General features: G+C 40.2%; 1 non-coding gene across 1 annotated transcript; it reads right to left on the bottom strand.

Annotated features, from left to right (window-relative positions):
* Positions 1 to 5,960: 5,960 nt before the first annotated feature.
* On the bottom strand, positions 5,961 to 6,123 carry LOC115873777. The gene has a single exon (XR_004048584.1). It is a non-coding gene; the product is annotated as a U1 spliceosomal RNA (small nuclear RNA).
* Between the last annotated feature and the right edge of the window lie 446 nt (positions 6,124 to 6,569).

Genomic DNA, 6,569 nt, shown 5'->3' with positions numbered 1-6,569 from the left:
GAGGAAGGTAAGGGTAAGGTAGGAGGAGAAAGGGGGAACTGACCACAATGATCTACATATAACCCCTCCCAGGGGGATGGACAACAGAAAAGTGGGTGAAGGGAAACATTGGTTAGGGTAAGACATGAAAAAATAATAATCATTTATAAATATCAAGGGTTCATGAGGGAGGGATGGTTGGAGAGGGAGGTAAAAATGAGGAGCTAATACCAAGGGCTCAAGTAGAAGACAAATGTTTTGGGAGTGATGATGGCAACAAATGTACAAATGTGCTTGACACAATAGATGTACTTACGGATTGTGATAAGAGCTGAATGAGCCCCCAATAAAATGATTAAAGAAGGAAAGAAAGAAAGAAAACACCTGTGGAAAAATATTGCATACAATGTTCTTAGCAGCATTGTTAGTAGTAGCTCACAAACAGATAACCCAAATGGCATCAACATTTCAGTGCATAAACAAATGTGGTATATCTATGTAATGGAATATTATTCAGCAATAAAAAATTAATAGGGTGCTGATCCATGTTATAGCATGGTTAAACTTAGACATATTACACTAAATGAAAGAAGTCAAGCACACAGAAAAATCCACTTGTTATTTGAATCTTTTAATATGAAATGCCTAGAATAGTAAAATTTATAGATACTGAAAGTAGATTAGTAGCTGTTTACAGATGGAGGTGAGGAAATAAGAATTGATTACTATAATATAAAGGCCGGCTCTTAGCTAACATTACAAATGAGTTTGAGAGGGCATGACCTTCAATGAGAAAACTTATATAGAAAAGGGATAACCAAAGTTAGGGCATGGAGGTCCCTGCTGTATACACGTCAAGGGCCTCATGCTTTAAAGAGTCAGGCTTAAATACCTTTCCTGCATGCACCCTGCAACTCAAGACAGCATTACACAACGGGATAGGTCACAATTCTTTGCAGGTTTACAAAGAAGCATGAACACATCAGCCAAGTTATTCACAGCGGAGAGGATGAGGGCAGAAACATGAAGTAACTGATCAGTTTGCAGACTGCTGACTTCTGCAGCTTTAGACAGGGAACAGGAGGCAAGTGTCCATTTATCTCAGGCCGACAGAGGGGCCAGCATTGCTTCATCAGCCCCCATGGCGGAGCCATTGGCATTCTTCCACGGGCCATGACCTTTGGAAGGTAGTGGTCCTCTCATTCGCGTAAAAAGCAAACAACTCCACCCCCTACCCCCACATACAGATTACTAATAAAAACTGCTTTGTATTTTTGTTTGGGGTGGATTTTTTGTTGTTGAGTGAATTAAAATGTTCTAAAATTACAATATAGTGCTTAAAACACACACACATTGAGTTATACTCTCTGAGTGAATCCTATTACATCAAGCACAGTTCAATAAAAATGCTATTTTAAAAGAAAATTACTTAGTAATTGTTAACCTAATGAAAGCCTGGACACCACAATTTCCCCGAGGAGAGTAAATAAAGTAACAATGCCTGTACCCCTCACCAACTAGTCCTGAATAAATGATCTAAAGAGGGAGACTTCCTCTGCCTCCTCCTGCTGGAAATCAATGGCAAGGCAAGTGTTTTTATTTGTTTTCTTTTTTTGCAGTAACAAACTATTAAAAAAAATATTGACCTACTACAGCATAAATTTAATGTTTTAGAATTCTGAAGGTCAAAAATCTCAATTTCACTGTGTTAAAGTCAAGGAGAAGAAAAGACTGAAGTCTTTATGACAGAAAGCTTAAGTGCTCAGCTACTAACCAAAGCTTCCCCAGTTTAAATTCACCCAGTGGTTCTGAGGAAGAAAAGCCCTGGAGATCTGCTCTTAGAAAGATGATAGCCTTGGAAACTCTATGGGGCAGTTCCGCTCTGTCCGAGGTGATCAGTATGAATCAGAATCAACTCAACAGCACACAATAGTAACAAAAGGAAAGGATCCCTGTCTCTCTAGACCAGTGGTTCTCAACCTGTGAGTCGCAGCCCCTTTGGGTGTCGAACGACCCTTTCACAGGGACCACTCGATTCATAACAGTAGCAAAATTACAGTGATGAAGTAGTAATGAAAATAATTTTATGGTTGGGGGGTCACCACCACATGAGGAACTGTATGAAAGGGTCGCGGCATTGGGAAGGTGGAGAACCACTGCTCTAGACAGAGACTTTCACAGCTTCTAGAGCAGGGGTCCTCAAACTACAGCCCGCGGGTCACATGCTCTCTGCCGAGGACATTTATCAGGCCCTCCGGGTGTTTTTGCCTCTGCTGCCTGTACGGTTTAGCAGCAGACTCATCCTGGGCCGCAATGCAAGCGCTGTCCAACTCCCTTCCTTCTCTCTGTCTTTCGATTCCTCCTCTCAGTCTCGGGTGTTATCAGAGGAGTCACAAGCTTGACTGTGCAGAGCCTGCTGTTGCCTGAGGACTGAGGTAAGAACAAGTTAGGATTTTTTTTTTTTGAAGTTCGGAGATCTTTTTTTTTTAAATTTACAGTTAGTAGAGCCTTTTCTGCAGTTAAGGGGGGCCTTTTTTCTGAAGTTAGGAGGTCTTTTTTTTCAAAGTTAGTTAGTTGGTTGGGGGTGGTTTCTAGGGGGTTGCATCACAGTGATAACGCAAATAGTGCTCAGTGCTAATGCAAAGTGTCAGTGCTCAGAGGTAATGCAAATAGTCAGTGCTCAGTGGTAATGATACTTGTAAATGCTCAGTGTTAATGCAAATGGCCAGTGCTCAGTATGAATGCAAATTGTCAGCAGTCAGTCTAATCACAAATGGTCAGTGGTCAGTGTTAATGCAAATGGTCAGTGTTCAGTGTTATCACCTGGGGGCCCCAAACTGTAATCTGCCTAGAGCCCCATGGGAACTTAATCCAGCTCTGGAGACAGCCGAGGAGTAAGAAACCCTATTTAACTGACAGTAAGTGCATGTATATTCAGATTACTATTCAGTTGTGTATGATGTGTATGTTGTGTGCTGTGTAAGCCCCGGTTCGCACTGTTGCAATCTCTGAGTAGTGTGAGATCAGCCATATGCTTGTATGGATAAACCCATTAGATTCAGAAGAAAAAAGGCATACGTGCCTTCTTTTTTTCTGCAGTGGAATCTGATCACATGGGTCTTCCCACGCATGCGATCAGATTCCTGTGTGAGTTCATAGATCACAGTGTGGTTCACACAGGTAGTGTGAACTGGAAAGGTGGTGGAGGAACTGGCTCTGTAATCGTGTCAGTTCCCATACCAGAGCAGTGTGAGACTGAGGTAAAAGCGGAGTTCCACCAATATGGGCACTGGTGAGGCTGAAATGATGTGGACTGGCAAGGCTGCATTGATGGACACTGATCAGACTGCATTGATGGGTACTGAGCAGACTGCATTAATGGGCAGAGCAGTCTATATGTCTGTGTGGGCAAAGTTATTGCTGGTATATTATTTGTGTAGTGCTGTATATAGATATATATGTATATTGGTATTTTACTAATAGCAATTTGGAATCCCTAGGAAACAATATCAAGAAAGAGAAAAATTGACTCAGAGTGTAGGATATTCAAAGAACAGTGGACTTGTGATTACTTTTTCATGTAGTATAAGGAAAGCTATGTGTTTGATATGCCAGAATACAGTGCCTGTGTTCAAAGAATACAATTTGCATCGACACTATCAAACTCAACATAAAGATAAATATGATTGTTTGGTCGGAGAAGAGAGAAAAGATAAAATATTAAAACTGAAAAATACATTGACAACTCAGCAAAATACTTTTGTGAAGCAGAAGCAGCTAAATGTTTTATCACTGCAAGCAAGTTTTCAAGTTGTCAAGCTAAGAGTGTGCACTGGCAGACCATTCCTTGAGGGAGAATTTGTTAAAGAATGCTGTCTTTCTGTTGCCAAAGAGATGTGTCCAGAGAAGGCCGATTTATTTAGTACAGTGAGTCTTTCAGGACCTACAATTACGAAGGGTTGAAGAAATGGGAAACAATTTGCATCAGCATTTGCAAAACTCCGCAAAAAAACTTTCCTATTTTTCCTTGGCACTCAACGAAAGTAATGATGTTCGTGATTATGCACAACTTCGAATTTTTATTTGTGGGATTAAAGACTATTTCGAAGTCACAGAAGAGCTTGCTGCACTTTTGATGCACTGCAAAGCATCAAAAGAACAACTACAGGAGAGGATATCTATGAAAAGGTTAGCCAAACTGTGAATGGTTTGGAGCTGGACTGGGCTAAACTAGCCAGTGACAACTGATGATGCTCCTCTCATGGTGAGGTCTAAGAAAGGAGTAATTGCTCACATTAACGGAGAGATGGCAAACATAACCATTCTCATCCAATAGCCATACAATGCCTCATCCACCAACAAGTGCTGTGTAGTAAATTACTGAAGTAGGACTCTGTTTTGTGGTATCTTATGTTAACTTCATTAGAGGAAATGCACTAAACCACAGACAATTTCAGGAATTTCTGTCTGAGCTAAATGTTGCCTATGAAGATGTTCTGTACCACACAGAAGTCCATTGACTGAGTCGAGGGAGAGTTTTGAAACATTTACATGACTTACTTCCACAGATTACAGCTTTTCTGCTTTCAAAAAACAAAGAAGTACCAGAGCTCAATGATGCAGAATGGAAATGGCACCTTGCCTTTCTGGCAGATGTAACAGAACTACTCAACAGTTGCAATGTGCAACTTCAAGGAAAGGGGAAGCTCATCTGTGATATGCAATCACATGTGAAAGCATTCGAAGTAAAATTAGGCCTCCTCATCAAACAAGTGAAGGAGGAAAATTTCTGCCATCTCCCCACAACTCAAAATCTGTTAGCAGAAAAACCATTGGGTGCATTCCCAAACAAAACACGTGTGGATTCACTAGAAAAGTTGCAAAAGGAGTTCCAATTTAGATTTAAAGAGCTTCATCTCCATGAACAGTACATACAGATTTTCCGTAACCCATTTTCTATTGACATTGAAAATGTGGATACAATTTACCAAATGGAACTGGGTGAGCTGCAGAATTGTGACTCTCTGAAAGACTCATTCAAGTCAAGCAGCCTTCCTAATTTCTATGAATCTCTCCTGTCTGAGACATATCCTAATCTCAGGAACCATGCATTCAAAATGGCAACCATCTTTGGCAGCACTTATATCTGTGAACAGACTTTTTCCAGAATGAAACATTTGAAATCTCCAACCAGATCTAGACTAACTAATGCACACTTGCATCACTTGTTACAACTAGCAGTGACACATATCGAACTGGACATTGACCATCTCATTAGCAAAAAGCAGGCCCACAGTTCCCATTGATATACTGGTTAGTTTGTTGATTTAACTTTAATTGTTCTTCATTTTAAATATTGTACTTTTTCCCATTTTTTAACTTCAAAATAAGATATGTGCAGTGTGCATAGGAATTTGTTCATAGTTTTTGTTAAAAAACTATAGTCCGGCCCTCCAACAGTCTGAGGCACAGTGAACTGGACCCCTGTTTTAAAAGTTTGAGGACTCCTGTTCTAGAGATAGCCTGTGTTTCTTGGCTCGTATCCTCATTATTCAATTCCAAAGCCAATAATATTATGTTCTCTAGCTCCACCTTCATTGTTGCTTTTCTTTCTTTGACAGCAGCTAGGAAAAATTCTCCACTTTTTAAGGATTCATATAAATAAATTGGAGTCACTCAGATAAGCCAGAATAATCTATCTCAAGGTCTTTAACTTAATTATATCTGTAAAGTTATTTTTGTCACATAATTTAATAGGTTCATAGGTTCCCAGATTACCTAACAGATTCACATGAATATTTATTGAGAAACTAATAGTTTGAACATGGATATGTATATATATCTTCCCGGTTGGAGTCCTGTATTCTTTGAAAGTCTTTGGCTAGTGGATTGATGTGCTTCCCCAAAGAAGCGTCCTAACTCCTGGGACCAGTGAATGTGACTATTTGGAAGCAAGATTACTGTTATTTTCTTTTTAAATACAGGGGAGATTGCAAACTGTCCCCACCCACCACAAACTATACAGTCGAGTTTCCCACATTTGGGGAAGTCGCTGGGGTAAGTACATCCGGAATGCAAGGGATAATCCTCGCCCTGGCAAAGCCGCCTTCATGATTCATGGTATCTCCCCTGCCAGCTTAGTATGGAAGCAAGATTATTATAGATTTAATGACCTGAAACTGAGGGTACACTGAATTAGAGTGGACTTTACATCCTAAAATAGGTAACCTACTAAAGAGAGAGCAATATGGAGACAGTGACAGTGAGGACAAATATCATATGAAAACAGAAGCAGTGACTGGAATAAAGAAGCTGAAAGCCGAGGGACACCAAGGCTTGGTAGAGTAGAAAAGAGAAAGAGGAAGGAAACATTCTTCCAAATACCTTTCAGAGGGAGAATGACCCCGATGTCTCCTTGGTTTCAGAACTCTAGGCTCCAAAACTGAGAGGATCAATATGTTATGAAACTAATACAATCTGGATCCCCAAATTTTAGAATAGTTTTAAAATGCAATTGTCCACCAAGAGACATTGGATGCAGTATGAAAGAGAAGTGCTCAAAGGGGCACTCTGGAGCTAAATATCTGTCT

The sequence above is a fragment of the Echinops telfairi genome, unplaced genomic scaffold, assembly GCF_000313985.2.
Source record: "Echinops telfairi isolate 266 unplaced genomic scaffold, ASM31398v2 ScPeMD7_7469;HRSCAF=8507_1, whole genome shotgun sequence".
In the NCBI taxonomy this organism is placed as follows: domain Eukaryota; kingdom Metazoa; phylum Chordata; class Mammalia; order Afrosoricida; family Tenrecidae; genus Echinops; species Echinops telfairi.
This window is presented reverse-complemented; position numbering and strand designations above follow the sequence as displayed.